The sequence below is a fragment of the Lampris incognitus genome, chromosome 2 (genome assembly GCF_029633865.1).
Source record: "Lampris incognitus isolate fLamInc1 chromosome 2, fLamInc1.hap2, whole genome shotgun sequence".
NCBI classification, from domain to species: Eukaryota; Metazoa; Chordata; class Actinopteri; order Lampriformes; family Lampridae; genus Lampris; species Lampris incognitus.
In genome coordinates this window covers 41,301,190-41,320,024 of record NC_079212.1, presented here as the reverse complement: position 1 = coordinate 41,320,024, position 18,835 = coordinate 41,301,190, and the positions used below count along the sequence as shown (strand labels likewise).

The 18,835-nt window shown below is 46.5% G+C and overlaps 1 protein-coding gene and 2 non-coding genes across 3 annotated transcripts in view; all 3 read left to right on the top strand.

Moving 5' to 3' along the window:
* Nucleotides 1-3,154: 3,154 nt before the first annotated feature.
* On the top strand, nt 3,155-3,236 carry trnal-aag (transfer RNA leucine (anticodon AAG)). The gene has a single exon. It is a non-coding gene; the product is annotated as a tRNA-Leu (tRNA).
* A 2,983-nt stretch (nt 3,237-6,219) lies between these two features.
* Nucleotides 6,220-6,301, top strand: trnal-aag (transfer RNA leucine (anticodon AAG)). Its single transcript has one exon. It is a non-coding gene; the product is annotated as a tRNA-Leu (tRNA).
* A 2,583-nt stretch (nt 6,302-8,884) lies between these two features.
* gnb1a (guanine nucleotide binding protein (G protein), beta polypeptide 1a) overlaps nt 8,885-18,835 on the top strand; it is a 58,478-nt gene continuing 48,527 nt past the window's right edge. Inside the window, exon 1 of the mRNA XM_056274167.1 lies at nt 8,885-9,355. The gene's annotated coding sequence lies outside the window, so the exon portion shown is untranslated. The remainder of the gene's footprint in view (nt 9,356-18,835) is intronic.

The following is an 18,835-nucleotide window of genomic DNA, read 5'->3' as shown; positions in this document are numbered from 1 at the left end:
AGAGCACTGAAAGAAGAGAAGGGATGTCAAGTTAACTGCTCTGGGATAGGTTGGTATTTGGAGTAGGTTATGTAGATATTACATTTATTCTACACAAATAATGGATTGTTGTCTTGGAACTGTGGACATTTCTTTGTGTTTTTGTAACTATTGACCAAGCACGCATCGAGCTACCGTATACTTCGTTCGGTACACACCTTTAGAGCCACTGTCTGCTTGAGTGCATTCTTTTTCATTGGACTTCACATGGATGCTTTAAAAGAGCAGACTGTTGACTACTGCAATCCTTTTTACATGTTGTGTGGATTTACCATGCATAACAATTTAGACTTGGAATTGGTTACTCCGTAGTAACACGGAAATCAATAATTTCAGAACTGATTTATCGATATTTCTGCACGAGAATCGATGCAATGCCTGTAGGGACCACAGACTACCACCAGAGGGCGTGTGTATACGCAGCGCCTGTCCTGTGTGTTGGTGAATGGTGTGTCCGCTGAGAGAAGGACCGTTTATACATCAGATTGACAGGTTAAAGGTCAAATCAGAGGGAGCCCAGACAGGCTAACGCAAGAGATGCATTAAGCTTTGTGTGGTCTAAAGTTGAAACTGAGGTTTCCCTCATTTTCAGCCAGTTTATCGCCAAGTAAGGTATAAGTGTAACCATGGGGGGGGGGGGGGTCATTACATTCATCCTCAACAAATCCAAAAAGAGCACAAAACTCATCCCACTTGGCATTGTATAGAATCAGGAAACGTCACCCCATCAGATTTAAACAGAACATGTATTTTGATCACGCACAGATCAGAACCAGCGATTTGTGATATTTTACAATGTTTAAACTTGACGATTTTCTATTTATTGTTCACAGAAATCCAGATTATTCATCAGTCAAGTTCTTGCTCCCACTTCAGATATCGAAATTGGCTCTGTCTTCCTTGATCAGTATATGCTTAGAGGAGGCCTGTGGTCCAGCCCTGTACCAGACCATGTGATTGTAGTGATGGAGATCTGCCACCGGGTGTCACCTAATCTAGCCATTAATTGAACACAGTTTAATGGAAAATCCATAATGTGCTTTATAGTAATCGACTGAATGAGGATTTACAGAACATTCCCACCCCAAGATATGTCCAAAATAAATGCCATCTACAGTCACCACCATTACACAGGTTTCATATTGAAGAAAGATTAAGAGTGGTGCTAGCTCTGTAGCAATTATTTTCAATCGACTATTTCAGATTTTGCAGCTAGTTTGAAATTTACATCGAAATAAATCCTACTAAACCATTACGGACAAAAAATGAAAAGGCAACGAGTAATGACAATGACAAACAGCTGAACTAGAGGCACAGAAAGAGGACTGAAAATAGTACGTTGGCTTGGAGGCTTGAATTATAACCGTGTGTATATAGACCTATATACATGTCCAGCCACCGCCGTACTGCACAGTGGGTCGGGTGAGCCAGGACAGTCCAGAAATATCAGGGGCCATTAAGAGACCCAGTCATGAGCACACAACTGCATAATGTAAGATATGTTTTCAAGGCCTACAAATAGCTCTTGCGAATGGAAGAATATTATTTTGGACAAAGGCTCAAAAGATTATTGAAGTCCAAACCTACGACTTGGGGGTGCTGATGTTTCTCGTGATGATGGTAGTATTGCTACCGCTGTTTCTGTAATTCCGAATGTAACAGTTGTTGCAGCAGCAGTGTCAATAGCAGATGTAGTAGTAGTATGAAGAAAGTGTATAGCTGGTTCCTCATGCACGCTTTTATTCTCGTGCAAGAGACACCTCACCAGACAATCCACACCAGAGCCAAGTGGTATACACATTTTATCTGTTGACAAGTTTCTAACATTTGAATTGCTCACAATATGGGCAGCACGGTGGCCCAGTAATTCGTGCTGTCGCCTTGCAGCAAGTAGGTCCTAGGTTCGAACCTTGGGGGTCATCCCAGGTCGTCCTCCTTGTGGAGTTTGCATGTTCTCCCCATGTCTGTGGTGGGTTGTCCCCCACCATCAAAAGAAACATGCATGTTAGGGTTTATACTCCTGTCTGTGCCCCTGATCAAGGCAATGGGAAAAGAACTGGAGTTGGTCCCGGGGTGCAGCATGAAGGCTGCAGCCCACTGCTCCTAGCTACACAGATCACACCTAGGATGGGCTAATTTGCAGTAACTAAATTCCCCCAAAGGAATAATAAAGGAAACTTAATTAATTAATATGAAAAGTTGGTATGGTCTTACAAATCTGGGTCTTTCATCCATCCATTATCCAAACCACTTATCCTGCTATCAGGGTCGCGGGGATGCTGGAGCCTAACCCAGCAGACTGGGCAGCAGGCGGGAAGACACCCTGGACAGGCCATCACAGGGCCCACACACACACACACACACACACACACACACACACACACACACACACACACACACACACACACACACACACACACAGACAGACAGACAATGTAGTACAGCCGATTCACCTGACCTACATGTCTTTGGACTGTGGGAAGAAACCAGATCCCCCGAAGGAAACCCATACAGACACGGGGAGAACATGCAAACTCCAGACAGAGGATGACCCGGGACGACCCCCAAATTTGGACTACCCCAGGGTTCGAACCCAGGACCTTCTTGCTGTAACCACTGTGCCGCCATGCCGCCCATCCATCAGACATGACATATCAACATTAAGACAGAGCTATGTCATTGCCTCAGCAATGCATGTTTAGGGAATTTTAAAATGGAAATTGAAAATGCCAAAATGCCATTATAGAAAAAAAAATTTCTGTGAAGCAGCAGTAAAACGTGGTTTGCACATAACTGCACCTAAACAATTTCCATTTCAACTCACCAAAACTAATCTTGGGTATAAAGTAGTTGTGATTGAAAAGGCCTTCATCGATTGTGAAATGGACATAGAGCATTGTCTGTTTACTGTCAACTTGGTTAACATTTATCCAGGCTAGTAGTGAATAATCTGTCGTCACGTAATCTCTTAAAATTTAGCAGAATGGATATGGGCTTTTTCATGGATGCTCTTACTTGTAAGTTTTGATGAGTTGAAATATGTATGCAGTATGCACATTGTGTGTGTGTGTGTCTGTGTCTGTGTGTGTCTGTGTGTGTGTGTGTGTGTGTGAAAGGTAGTGTGGTTGAGCGGTCTAAGGTGCTGGATTAAGGCTCCAGTCTCTTTGGGGGCGTGGGTTCGAATCCCACTGCTGCCAGAAAGAAATGCGATGTATTTTAGTGCTGGTTGTCTTGGCCCCCCCTTGCCACCGGATCCACCCTCTCACAGTGAAGAAGTGCTGCTGGGACATGCGCACCCCCAGCGGCACTGTAAATAATCTCTTTGCGCAGGTATCCACCTCCGCCTCAGTGAGACCAGCAACCGGAATATGGATCAAAGTCTGCCGGCGATGGGGTGTCTGGTGACGGGAGCAGGTATGAATGCACTGGAAGCTCCTAATCAGACCCCTGCACGCCAGCGGCACAGGGCTATTCATGGTCGCCAGCAGCTGGGTTTGAGTGGCAGCTGCTGTCGGCAGACCCCTGTGTGTCTGAGCAGCCCTATTTAGGAGCCACACTGCTCACCCCAACTGGGGAGGGGCCTAGAAAAGGTGGCCTAAACATTGCCCACTCAAAACATCCTGGATAGGCTACCGCACCTATCGGGACATTCCACTCTGCGGTCGAAATAAACAAAAGAAAATAATTCCCTTTAAACTGGCAACATGGACCATAAGAACTCTGCTGGACGTTAACGCCGAAAGACCTCAGCGAAGGACTGCACTCATTGCAGCAGAACTCAACCGCTACAATATTGACATCGCTGCACTCAGCGAAACCAAGTTCCTGGATGAAGGCTCCCCTGAAGGAGGACTCCTACACCTTCTTCTGGAAGGGATACCCCGCAGGAGGACAACATCAGCATGGTGTGGGATTTGCAATAAAAAACAGCCTCCTACCAAGACTCACTGAAACACCGATTGGCATAAGTGAAAGGCTCATGTCACTCAGGATCCCTCTGGCCAAGAAATGCTATGCCACCCTCCTAGGTGCCTATGCACCAACACTGCCATCAGAGGATGATGTAAAGGACCGCTTCTACCAGTCACTAGATGAGGCTCTACGTCATATACCCAAGGAGGACAAGATGTTGTTGCTGGGCGATTTCCATGCCAGAGTGGGGAAAGACAACAAGGTGTGGAATGGTGTCATTGGTGGGCATGGCAATGGGAAAGTCAATGCCAATGGACTGCGCCTCCTAAGCCTCTGTGCTGAGCATGGCTTGACCATCACAAACACCCTCTTCCAATTAAAAAATAAGCACAAAACATCCTGGATGCACCCACGCTCCAAACATTGGCACCTCTTGGACTACATCATTGTGAGACGCGCTGATATAAAAGACGTCCTACTCACTCGTGCAATGAGAGGTGCTGAGTGCTGGACAGATCACCGGCTCATTATGACCAGGCTCCAGGTGAAGGTACGCCCTGCTGTTCATCTCCAAAGGTCAGGAAAGAAGAGGCTTGACTGTACCTGGCTAGAAAAGGCTGAGGTCCAGAACAATCTCCGCCTCTCTCTGGCTGAAAACCGGGAAGACATTGAGCTTCTCTTGAGCACAGAAGATTCCATTGACAGGAAATGGTCTTCCATGAGCTCAAGACTCTACAAGGCAGCATCCCAATCCATCGGTTACAAGAGCAGAAAGCACCAGGACTGGTTCAATGACAACACAGGCACAATAACTTCCATACTCAAAGGCATGCATAAAGCACACAGTGCTGTCCTCAACAATCTCAAATCAGCTACACTCCGGCAACAATGGCAAGCATCCAGGAGAGAGGTGCAGTCAAAATTGCGTGCCCTGCAGAATGAGTGGTGGATATCGAAGGCAAATGTACACAAACCCATGCCGATAGAAATGATATGCACAACTTTTATGATGCAGTGAAAACCATCTACGGCCCAAGAAACTGCTCTGTCTCCCCCCTGAAGTCTGATGATGGTACCATCCTCATAAAGGACCAGAAACTCATCACAAAAAGATGGGCTGACCATTTTGAGACTCTTTTGAACCAGCCATCCCCAACAGATCCCTCGATCTTGGATGAACTACCTGTCCGCCCCACAATCCAAGACCTTGACCTTCCACCAACCTTTGAAGAGGTTCATTGTGCAGTTAGGTCGCTGAAAAATAACAAGACCCCTGGCCCTGACAGTATCCCTGCAGAGATTTTTAAACAGGGAGGCTACCTCTGCACCCGTGCACTTCTCATGTTCATCTCACATGTATGGAAGAATGAAACTGTCCCTCAGCAGTGGAGGGATGCTAACATCATCTCCATATATAAAGGCAAAGGAGACAAGTCCCTCTGTGGCAACAGCCATGGCATTTCACTACTGGCTGTTGCTGGAAAAGTCCTGGCCAAACTCATGCTACACAGGCTGGTAAAAAAACATCTCAGAGGAGCTGTTGCCTGAGTCACAGTGTGGGTTCAGGAGGAATAGGAGTACTGTGGACATGGTGTTCACAGCACGGCAACTCCAGGAGAAGTGTAGGGATCAACATCAGAACCTCTTCATAGCCTTCATCGACCTGTCAAAGGCTTTCGACACAGTCAACAGGGACATCCTATGGAACATCCTCCTGAAGTTTGGCTGTCCACAAAAGTTTGTCAACATCCTTCAAAGATTTCATGTGGGGGTGATGGCACGTGTGACCATTGGAGGCCAGGAATCCGAGCCCTTCAGGGTGTGTACCGGGGTACGTCAGGGGTGCATCCTTGCTCCAGTTCTCTTTAACATATTCCTCCTGTGTGTGACGTCGCTGCTCCACGAGGAAATCAGGAAGGACAGTGGGGTTACTGTGGACTTCAGACTAGATGGAAACCTATTTAACATTCGTAGGCTCCAAGCGGTCACAAAAATGACATCTGAGCATATCATCGAGTTACAGTACGCAGATGATTGTGCAGTTGTGGCCCACACATCCGAAGCACTACAAGCTACCCTTGCAGCTGCTGCAAGGGTAGCATCTGCAAGGGCGCATCTGTGTGTGTGTGTGTGTGTGTGTGTGTGTGTGTGTGTGTGTGTGTGTGTGTGTGTGTGTGTGTGTGTGTGTGTGTGTGTGTGTGTGTGTGTGTGTGTGTGTGTCTGTGTGTGTGTGTGTCTGTGTGTGTGTAAAAGTAAGAGAAGTATGCAGGTAGCGTGGCCGAGTGGTCTAAGGCGCTGGATTAAGGCTCCAGTCTCTTCTGGGGCTTGGGTTCGAATCCTACCGCTGCCAGAAAGAAATGTGATGTATTTTTCCACTATAGAATCTTGTAGATTATATGTGAACTAATTTACTGATCAGGACATTTGACATCACAAGGGGGGGGATTTTGCTGCCCAGTGTTGAACAATTTTCATGATGCTCCAAACAGTCAGTAGGGTTAATCTGCCTCTGCCTGTCTCTGGCATGACATAGATTATGTTTGAAATCATTCCTCAGTGTTACCACACGGCATATACATTGTTAAATGCCCAAATATTCAGCTTAATTATTCATAAAGAAATCTGCAAAGGGCACAGGTCCTGTCTACACGAGTGGCTCTTCATGAACAGCAGATGTCAGTAATGCCTTGAATGGACCAATAGGATATGTTCTCTCTCAGAGATACATGCAGTAAGCATTTATCAGAGATTGAAGCAGATTACACTAAATCAGATTACTGCACCCCAACCTAGCTATAAAAAGCAAGGTCATTATGAGCTTAGCCTAATGTAATGCCTCTGGTTTTATGAGGTGTATGAGATAATATTATGCAATATTTGTGCTGCCATTTCTCCCTTTTTCTAATCTGATTTCTCGTTTGATATCTCACTAATACCGTGTGATAGGGCTACTTACCGGCCTTGCTTTACCGGGTTGTGTGAAGTTCAGCTTTCCGCAAGGTTTTATTGATCATTTGTGGTCTTTTTCTGCACGTCTGTGACAAAGTAACGCTGGGGGATCGTTTGTTTTTATGCGGGCACTGTCTACTTACTAACTGTGTTTGCATGTTTTTAAAAAGTACTGAAGAGGAGCATATTTGACCAAACTACTCTCTTCTGCGAGATAGAAGCAAGTTCCTGCATATATGATTGAAATTATACTGATTTTGCACAAATTTAATGTGAGTCCTAGCAGCCCACAGTGACCCAGAGGCTGAATGTTCATTAAAAGAGCTCAGCAAACACATGTTGAGACTGAGATCAGTCAATCAAACAGTAGTAGGTTGTTGTTTCTTATCAAACACACATGCCAAACAAAGCATAATCACATTTAGATGCAGTGCTGCAATTTGCAAAAGTCACTTTCTCTGTAGGAGTAACCAAAGACCAGCTTTATAGCCCCCTCAGCTCTTTTACCAAAATATGCAACAACGGATATAAGTGAATAAAATAAAACAAAGTACACATAAATGTTGTTTTTTTTTTTGCTCTTTCACCCTCATCACCGAATGGCAGGATCCAGGCGGACAAAGCTTCCCCTGGGTGATGTGAAGATGCAAGCCGACCTGTGTAGCTTCGCAACAAATGCGTGCAAGGAGGCAAGGGTGTATCCAAGGGTAACGGAGTCTCACCGGTGCACCTGGGTAGATGAGTCCCAGTAGAAACCCACGCCCAGAAACCAGTCTGGCATCCTGTTATGTGTTTACGACGCAGACTGGCTGCCGTCGTTCGCTCGGCACGTCAGAGCAGCCCCCCCCCACCTCACCCTACCTCGTGGTTTATGAAACGCCGGGGATGCGCACGCTTGGGGGACCCATGTGGGGCAGCGTATTGTGGCGTTTCATAACCCCATTTCAAACCATAATCTGAAAATGTAGCACGCAATAGTATCTTTTCAAGCCATACCCATAGACAGGTAGGTGCTGACGTTCAACACACGAAGTTGTGCATTGTGCTAAAGTGACGTTATCGTGACGATGACTTTCGTACTGTGAAAACTACAGAAGAAAAAAAAACAAAAAAATAAAAACGTCGATCCGTTCCGCGTCATCAGCAACCATCTCGATATGAACTTTCTCCTAGGGATCTATATGGCGTGAGTCAACGTCATCCTTCACGTTTTGGACATCAATTTGCCTAATTTACTGACGTGGGGGCTAAAATCCCTTCACGCGGAAGCTGTCGTCCATAACATGTACGACAGAGGGTCTACCTTTAATCCCCAATACAGTCAGCGCCTATCATTGCGATGGAGACTCCCCAGTAACGAGCGCGTACCCCACAAGCCGCGCCTTCCTCTTGAGTTGTCGTCAGGTGTCACGTGCTGCGATAATAGCTAATTTTCCGACGAGTTCACCCACCGCGTAGGCAAGCATTAAGAGGAAATTAACCCCCCGGCAGCGTGTGCTGCCCTTTGCGCCAATCCTCAGTCGTGGATGGCGCCGTAACGATGTGCTGAAGGACTGATTAATGCCGTTATACGGCTTGTTTTCAACGAGGTGTTACGAGCACGCTGTGGAGAGGCACCCTGTATTGCCTGGCTGCGCGGCCGAACTGTAACCAACGAAGTCACACAGGTTGTCCCCGTCACACAAAGCCTGGCATCCGGTCTTAAACGCGATCACGTTGGGTTGCAAGGTTCACACCCAGCGGTTTACTACTTTCTTTATAAAGTGCGACGCTTCGATGGCAGAAAGAAACACGCGCAAGGTCGACGCCGGCGTTACCGAAGATGGCACTGTTTCCCGGTTTAACCCCCCCCCCCGATCGGATGTCGGAGTGGGTCGGCGACCCTTCGCCGTGCGCAGTGACGCCGCCGTAACGTGGGGTTTCCCAGAGCCGAGAGCAGGGTTACCGCGCCCATCTCTTGCTGTTTGATGGCCGGAGGAAGCGTCTGAGATACTGGTGTGAGGAAGAGAGAGAGAGAGAGAGAGAGAGAGAGAGAGAGAGAGAGAGAGCGCGATAGCGAGAGCGAGCGAGAGAAATAAGGGGGACGACGGTGGGAACGACGAGGAGGATTTTAAGATCGGAAAGAAGTCGTCCGCAGTTGGAAGAACGCCGCACGGGTTCCGATACGGGCTACATTCTCTCCCCCTCCCCTCGAAGAGAAAAAAAAACTAAAAACTTATCATCGCCATAGAAAAGCCCTCTAGCGCGGCGAACGCAGCCCTCCTTCCTCTGCGCCTCTGTGCCGGTGTGTCCCCCCCCCCCTCGGCTGATCGGAAAAACTGGGTTTCGGGGAGTGCCGCTCCTCGGTAGCTTTTGCTAGCTCAAATCTGCGCTCCGGTGGGAAGGAGGAGAGTCGATCCGTGCCCGTTTCCAGTCAATGTGATAGAAACAGCGGATACTCGCCACTGAAAAGCGGGTGAGTGTGAATCGTGGACGTTGGCCACCGCGCCTGGCGATGAGACGAGCCGCGGCCGTTTGGGGGGCCTTGTTGTTGTGGGTGTTCGTGTGTGTGTGTGTGTGTGTGTATCTGGAGGGGGGTTAAACCGGGTTGAACGGTTTATTCCCCCAATCGGGAGCTAGCCACCGTTAGCATGCCGCTAGCCAGTCCTTACTATCAGTTAAAGTGGGGGGGGGATGGGGGGTAGTAACCCTTATAAAGCATACACATAAAATATTCGTGGCGTTGGTGCGAGTTTCACCCACAATTTGTCGACCTCTTTTTTTTTTTAGTAAGCAACTCGTATTGTGTTTATGGGCCGGCGTTGAGTTGTTTTCAGACAGTGCACCCTTTCACTTCTCTGCCCAGTTAGCGGGCGGTGAAGCTAACGTGTAGCCGTTGCTAACGGTAGTTAGTTAGCGCCCCTCCTCAACCTCGGGTTTCTTCGTCTGTTCCGCGTTGCCGCTTCGCTTGGCCCCCGGTGGTCTGTAACGTCGCCGGCATGCTCTGCCACTGCCGCAGCGTGTTTTCACATTCCCAAATGTTCCAAGCAGAACACCGCCCGTGACATTATTTACTCCGGATCGCTCAAATGGGGGTAGCCAGTAACTACCTGGTTAGCTAATTGGCCTACCACCGCCACCCCTGGCTAACCGTTGGCTCCCACAAGCGCGAGATCAGCTCGTGCACACCAGTGCGTCCTACACGCGCAGAACGACCCGTTCGCACTTCGGGCGAATTTTTGATTTTCGTCCGACGCACGACGGAAACTTCGGAATCGTGAGCCCGACGACGAAGCGGGTCTAAAAATGGCCACTTCTCCCGACACAATCACAACCCGGGGGGCCCCACCCCCCACTTTCCGTTAACACAGTCCATACAAGTTAGCCAGCTGTAGCCGCCGCCGCCTACGTTACACGGCCGGCGTCGGCGACCCGCGTGTATTACCTCGAAAATCGCAGTCGCGACACATTCGCCCTCTTACCAAAGTAGACGCCTCGCGTCTCAAGCGAGCGGCTTTTTTTATGTTTAAATTTGAAACCTGTTTTGTTTGAAACATAAACACGCAGCTCCTCCAAAGCCTTCGCGTAGCGACGGTGGTCGCGGCTGTGGGCGCAAGTCTGCAGGTTGGTGGACGTTGCTAAATCGGGATTCAGCTGAACGCACAACTTGGAAGCGAAACCGACAAAACCGCGGTTATAAACCGCCCTGTTCGCCAGAGAGTAGCCCGCCATTCGTTCACGCAACCCGTCCTCCTGCGACGGCGAACGGGAGGAAATGGCTTGTTTGGAGAACGCGGCTCGTGTCGTCCGTCCGCCCGCCCTGCCGCGAGTCGTACACGGGCGGCGGGAGATGCGCGTGCGTTCGTTCGGCTGTTTGGCCAGATCACGGCGACAATTGGGGGGGGGGGGGGGGTCGACGCTGCGCTGTGAGCGGTGTCGGGTAGTCCCGGTGTAACCTCCCCCGGCACTCACTTGAACCCGTCTCTCGCCCGTCGTGGAAACGTGTGAGTGTGTGTCTGGGGGGGGGGGTTCTCTTTAATTGGATCCCTTTAATCGGTTCATCTTGAGCACAGGAGGTCTTGTTGCAGAGCCAAGTTGTTAGCTGCCCAGGTAGCCGTGCCCCCACCGGGCCCGCTGGAAGCGGGGAGGCTCTTAGCGGCCAGCGCGGATTAACCCGTGTATCTCCGCCCGGGATGAAACGTCGCACCCTATCCGGTGCGGCGGAGAGCGGTCGTGCAGCGTGTCGGTAGAGGCCGTGCCAAATAATGCCGACCCACGAAGTGTGGTCCGCGTTAGCAGGCCGGACTTTGTCGCAGAAAGCGGAGCGGGGGGCGGGGGCGACACTTGGAACAGTTGGGAGACGAGTCGCCGATTTTGATCGCCGTGCGGGCAACGGCGCGTTCGGCGAATTCATAATCGATAGTTAGCCGTCTCTTAAGTCACGTCAAAAGTTGCCTCTTTTAAAAGAGCTATTTGTGTGTTTACTGGTCTACAAAGACGAATTCATCTTGCGAGTCTGCCCCTCCTTCCCCTCTCCCCCCTCTCCCTCCGCCTCCTTGAATGAATGGGTTCCTGTATTCAGGGCCCGAGCAGCTGCAACGAACAAGATGGCGTTCAAAGCCTTTTTCATCACCGCTATTTCTCAGACCGAGAAAGACAAGCTGCCCCGGCGTCGGACGGATTCGGACTTGGCAGGCCGGAGCTCTTAATTTTACCCCGTCGATTAAAAATAAATAACAAAAACAGAAACGCGTCCCCGCCTCGTAGAGACGGATGTTTTTGCGACCGACGAAACGTATTGGAAAGCGAAAGCGTGGCGCGTGCGCCTCGTATGTAGGACAACATGGTGGGTGGGGAAGGGGTGTTGGTTGGCACAGCTTGACTATCGGTTAGTTAACCGGCGCTTGCTGGAGATCACTATTTCGAAATCTTTAAAATGCAGGGAGGGAGGGAGGGGGGGATCCCTTCCAGGTCATCAGAGTGTGTTTTGATGATTCTCATTTTTGATATTTGATGGTGATGTGGAAACGTCTTGGGGGGGGGGGGGACTCGTTGCTGTTTTCTTTTCTCGGCTCTTATTCTGATTCCCAGTTGAACGCTACGGGGCTTACTTAGTAGAAAGGGGCAGCGTCTAACACGTCTTTCCCGGGCCTGTGTTCAAATCCCCATTTAGTGGACAGGATTCAAATGAGGACAAACGTTTAAGGCAGTGTTTCTCAACCCAGTCCTCAAGGAACCCCTATCCTGCAGATTTTCTTTGCAACGCTGAATAGGTACCTGTTTGTAGTTATTCAACCAATCAGCAATGAATTTTGTCAGACGTTGCACACCTTGCATAATTAAGTGCTGCGAGATGATTGGTCGAGTAAGTACAAGCAGGGCTACCTATGCAGGGTTACAATGAAAATCTGCAGGATAGGGGTTCCTTGAGGACTTGGTTGAGAAACACTGGTTTAAGGGGTGTGCCAGTACCATTTCTTGTTCAAGTTGGCACATTGAAGGCCATGTTTGTGCGCATGTATGGGCTGTCTACGCACTCCTAATCCGTCTGCCATGTTTACAATTAGGAAAACCTAGTAAGCTTTCCGCTGTTTTATTTGACTTTTTTAAATGGGGGTATCCGACGACAATTTAGTGAGTTTGAACATTGTACATGTCAATAAGAAACACCCTAATTCTTTCTTTGGCCAAACATTGTTCTGATCTTTCAAAATTATCCTGTTTAATGCCTCACGAGGAGAGGCGCCCCTTTTTAAATGTGACATATACAGCTCCGCGTTGTATGTTCAATACACCAATAGTCTCCCCCAAATGCTCCCATCTCCGTATTGCAGCAGTGCATTGATTGCATGTTGACTGTCCTCGTGTCCTCCCGTGGAATCGGATGCCTGTTTCATGTAGCCCTTTTACTGCTGTCTCGCCAACACGTCTCCGCTTCACTGAGAAGAAAAGCTCTTGCCCTGATTTTTCACATCATGCCTGTGAATGAACTGGCTGAGGTGGATCAGACTCCCGCCCTCAAAGCTCACACATCTTGTTTGGTTCGTGCGAATACACACATCACTAGAAAGAGCATTTGGGTATTTTACAGAGGTCCTGCTCAGCTAACGCCTCCATGTACATTCCCAAGAGAATACACAAAGTCAAAATAGACCATCATTTAAATGGGATCAGCAGGATTGATATGACCTGGCTATGACCCATATCATCCTGATACCTGGAATGCATTTTGAAGTGACATCTAGTGCTGTGGGTGTCCAAGATAAACCGGGATTGCACATATATGCACACACAATACTGTGCAAAATACAGAAAGCCTGTCCCATGGTAATATTTCTGAAAGCTGACTAGGTTTGCACACACCAGCTCTTTACTAGAATGAATGTCACTACTAAAAGATGAGCATATGTTAAATTATAAATCATCTGCCCTTTTCTATACAGAGGATTTTTGCTTTGTTTTTGATACAGATTTTCACCCCCACTAATGCTTATTTTTGTCTTTGTAAACGTAGGGTATGAATGGGATTAAATTCTTAGTCTGTGGATTTGAGCCTTTGAGATTATGGGGCTTGCTCAGCGATAGTGCTGATTTTTCTGTTCCTATGATCCTGCTTTTAGCCATATGGAAATTTCTATTATTACAGGCCAGTGTCATAAGAGGGGCCGGCCAACTGCAAACTTGCGCCCATCCCAATTTCATGTTTTCCCTTCATGAAACGACATCACTGTGATATTGGAATGGCTGATAATTCCACTAGGTGCCGAGTTTGTTTTTCACTCATTGGAGGAACATAATACATAACTGGCACGCTGTCATCCCACTGTAGGTGGAGCGTATCGGTGCTGAGCAGAAGTTTCCTGTCAGATGTCTCTCCTGCTGTGTCTGTCCTTGTTCCTCATTCCATCATCTCAGTATGAGAGCCACAAACGAATTGCTTAGGTCATATATGCCTGCGAGTGCACAAGTCCTGGCCCCTCGTTTGTTGCTGCAGCTTTTTTTAGATAATTACAATTCTGCATGTTGCGTTCACTGGCCATCTTATTTTTCTTAACCTAAAATGACCCTTCATGGTGGCCTTTGCTCCCTTTGTATATTGTTATTTTTAGATTGTTATTAAAAGTCTGCTGTAGTCTTGCAATCTTAATTCATTCTCTTTCACACTACCATTCTGGAGGTCATCCACCTGAATTGGGAAAAAGTTTTCCCCATGGTGGGTTGTAAAGGTAACTGGTGGCTTCATTACTTGATACCCACACAACGGGGTACATACTATTGGTTAAAAAGGGTCAGCTGGCAGACCCACCATATAATTTTTTTCTAAAACAAAATTTGCCCTCAGAGTGAGGGGTCGATCATAATCAAGGAAACCGATAACCAATTTTTAGAGCCAATACACATTTGCAGTAAAAAATGAAAATCTTGGTGTTAAAATGTAGAATAAAACAGTCTCCAACACAAAACTTAGTTGAAATGCCTTTCAGCATACGTCTAAGTAAGAGAACTTTTCAACAGTATCTTAAATGATCAACAAATGAACTTGTTGACGTTTGCTGCTGCATTCCAGTTAGCTGTATGCGACTCGACATCGGCCTACATTATTATGCCCATCGGCTACCTATAACATGTGAAAACACCAACTCATAGGGGCGAGGAATTTTTCGTTCGCAATATGGTAGCTTACTGTTGGGTTTTTCTTCGCAGTGTCCAGTGTTTCCTCCTTCCACACACTTGCAGACTTACTGTCACAGCACTCATCCTTTGTATGGGACTTTATCACCAACACAGGTCTACTTTTTATTTTTAACCCCAAGTGCCAGTTAAAGGCTTGGCATGGATGCTGCAATGTTGTTGAACAACCCCCACCCACAAACACTACTGCCACTGACCCCGAATTGTGCTAAAGGGGAGGGGTGTCGAGGCCTGTGCCTGACCCCCGCAGTCTAAGTTTATGTGAACACACAGGAACATCTTCTTCACATTAGTTTATTTTTAGTGTGGGGTGCATGTGACCAGCCACTATTCCTCCCCTACCACTCTCATGCTCTCTTGTCTTGTGTGAGGTTTGCTCCAAATGCGGTGTGGATAAATCTAGTAATTTCAGGTCTTTCTGTTGTTCGCGTATCTAGCAGTAATTGAGCACTATGTAAGGTAACTTTAATGTTAGTTGTAAATTGGTGTGCTTTTGTTGCCTGTTCGTATTACGCCAACAACACAGTTTTCTTTCCACGATGTGGATTTGAAACGACCGGAGGTCTGTTGCTACATGTGATGTGACAGCTGCTTGTTTGACTGTAGGTCAGCTATGGCTTGTCACTGCTGGCTGCAGTTGAGGGCCATTGTTTTGAATAGTCAAATTGAGTGGCGACAGGGCCGTTAAGTGACCCACACACAACTGTGTCAGCACCATGCTGCCGTGTAGCCCTACTGCAAGCTACTTTACAAATTCAAGCAGTGCTTTGCATGTGGAACCTCAGCCTGCTTTGAATAGAAGCTCTCTTGCTTTCTATTTAAATTCTATCCCTTAGATTCAACTCACTGCCACAAGAAAAATGTGACCAAACCTGAATCCTGAGATGACAGGAAAGCCAGCAAGTCGGCCAGTGCAAGTGAGCTCTTTGCCCTCCTTCTTCCTTTGAAAAGCAAGAGCCAGAGTCACTTGAGCAAAAGAAGAGTGATCTGGCTGTCATGTGACTTTTCACACACACTTGTTCCTCTCTTTTTGGAAGCTATGAGAGAGAGAGCGGCTGGGGGAGGGGTAAAATTATTAGTGCAATCAAAGGAGTGTATTTTGTGTTTTAACTAAAGTCATGCTTTTTGCTTTGGGCTAGCCTGACTTCTTCCTCTTGTTTTTTATCTAACACATTCATATTTGTGTATGAAAAAGCTGATTGTGCAGATGTCCCAGGCACAAACCATACCCTTGTTAATATGTCACTATAAATGCTTATTTTTGCCACCATCTGATCCAGTTCAGGCTTCTAGTTTTATGTTTGCATTCTCCCCCCCCTTCCACCCCCCCCATGTCACCATGCCAACACATTTGTAGTAAGTCAGCAGCATTGGTGCTAGGCCTGTGGAACCTGTTTGGCCAATGCCTTTTGCTGTGATTCTGAGCAGAGAAGAGAGGGCAGGAAAATGTAGGTGGGCATTGTTATGGAGGTCACCAATGCTTGGATAAGTGTCCACCCAGTCAGTGAAGTGATCTGTAAATATTGTGTGTGTGTGTGTGTGTGTGTGTGTGTGTGTGTTGCATGTATTTTCTTGTTGGGATGATGAGACTTCATTTCAGCTCTTGTCAAATGGCCATATAATTCTTTATTTTCTACTTATTTTGGTTCTTTGAAAAAGGCTGCTGAACAACCATGCCTATTTCCACCCGTAATACACCAAGTACTCATGGCATCATGGAATGTTTAACCAATCAATCAATTAAACTGTACTGTCACTTGTATTGATGCTTTGACCACTATCATGGGACATTATCCACAGAAGAAGGCTACAAGCAGTTCACATAAAAGATTTCAGTCAACTTAAAGGGGCTGTTTGTCCATATTTTTCATTCGGCCCCATTGTTTTGAATGGGGGACTTCAGCCATTCTATAGACTTTTTTTTTAAGCTTGGGAAAAAAAATTGCAGGTCATTCAATACAAAATCTTATTTGATACTTGTCCTGTATAACAGTTGTTGTTGTTTGTTTGTTTGTTTTTTACAATTTTGGCCATATTTTGAAACTTGTTTTCTCCCTTACTACTTGTCTGTGATTTGAAAATTTAACCATTGCTAAGGGTGTTGTCCTCATGAAGATGCTCAAAATAGGCAAAAATCAAAGAAAATGTTGAAAGCTTTAGCTGAATGGACACCAAAATTAGGCTGGCTTTCACCTGAAGTAGAACATGTTTTATTGCAGGGAATCGTCATTGTTGCATTGAGCTAGCATTGATGGAGTTGTATTGTTTAGAATAAAATGGCTTAAAGATACAATCCTGAAGATTTACTCAAGATTCATGTTCACATTTAAGGGTATGCCTTAAATGAAAATGTTTAGTCTGACAGCATTTCTCAGAATCCGTTCAGAGTTAAGACTTGTATAATTCTTTTAATTTGTTAAGCTTGAAGTGACATGGTAACGCAGCAGAAATTCACTGGGCGATTTGTGTTTGTCCTAGATCAGGCATACAAGTTAAAGAAGCCGCACCAATGATGAATTTTGCAATGTGCAATTATTATTCAAATTTTGTTTTAACTGGGGATGTACCGACATCACTTTTTCCTACTGCTGATACTGATTCTGAGTACGAATCTTTCCCACTGAATGTCCACTGGCCCTGTCATGTGTACGTTCCTCCTGGCTTGTGGGTGTGACGTTGGTCAAGAGCGGCACACAGACACGATAACAGCAAAGTTAGGGGTTATTTGGGGATCTAAGAAGTTTTTGCTAACTAATAAAAAGTGCTCTATATGTTTGTTCCGTAGAGGGGTAGATGGATCTGACAAGACGGAGAACAAACTAGGTTACAGACTTCTTTCCCGAGGGGAAATCATACTAAAGGATAGGGTCACTATTTTTGAACTCGGGGGGCCACGTTAAGACATTGCGGGGCATCGTTCAGCGTTGTAGGCTACAGACAAAAACTTCCCCGATGCTTCAGAATTGAGTAAGTTAACCACTTTTCTGCAATATCTTGCCGTGTTTTTAACTTAGACCATTTTATTGTTTATTTTCAAAAGCCATGCTTATACACAGCGGTGTGGTGGGGGCATTTTTTTGAGGAAGCTAAGTGAGGCAAGACCTTAAGTCTATGTCCTTTTTTTTGGGAGGGGGGGGTGTCTTAATTGACAGGAGTACGTTGCCGCTTTAACAGTAACCCGATGAGCTATTAGAGCACCGGGTATCATTTTCCACAAAATTGTAACATACAGATGCAGGACTTACATGCTAGTATTTTACCTTTTTGCTGTACAAAATATAAGCTATATAATATTGCCCAGTCTTAATTTTAAATTGCTGCTGCAGTGGTAGTTCGGTAGTTTTTTTTTTTTTTTTAGTTTATTATTATTTTTTTTTTTACTTAAAACTTCAAATCTCCACCCTCCATAGCTGCACACCACTACTTGCTAACGGTGATATCAGTACAAAAAAATAGCTAACGGTTAAATCCCCTGTTTGTTTTTTTGGGGGGGGGTGTTTCCGTTCCCTTGGCATAGGTCCAATCTCTCGACCAATCGCAGTTTGGCAGTGGCCTTAGGTAGCCTCATCTGATTGGTTAATCCTTCAATCTTTTTTCACCAAGGGAAGCCAGGTCCGGTCTGGCCTCCCTCGGATTCGTCTACAGTAGAACAATACAGTGTTTCACCACACATTGACTGACTGATTAAACATGTGTTAAAATTTAGAGGGGCACTGTTTCACTCATTGTGAAATACTCAATGAGAAATTGGGATGATATAGCATTAACGGCACAGAAGAATTACCGAAACTGTTAAACGAAATGTTTTTATCAAAATGACAGTTACAGTCAGAAAAAAATTCCCTTGGCATCCAGGAGAAAACGCCACTGATTATACAGTGGATGTAAGAAGTCTACACAATCCTGTTACGGCCCAGACACACCAAACCGACTAGCGGCGACGAAGGCTGACTGTTGCGTCATCTTACGTCGCCGATGGCCGATGGCCGATGGCCAACTAGCATGTACGTTCTGCACTGATTCGCTAATCCGAACAGCCAATCAGAGTGATCTCTATGACCGATGTGCTCCGCCGATTCAACATGCTGAATCAGCCGAAAAGCTGCTGACGGGACACCGTAAAAACTAGGGTCACCGACCGTCGGCCTGGTGTGTCAGGGCCCTTAAAATGGCAGGATTTTATCATATAAAAAAATTAGACCAAGATGAATTGTCATAAAATTTTTCAACTTCTAATGTGAAATTGCAACCTATAAAATTCAGG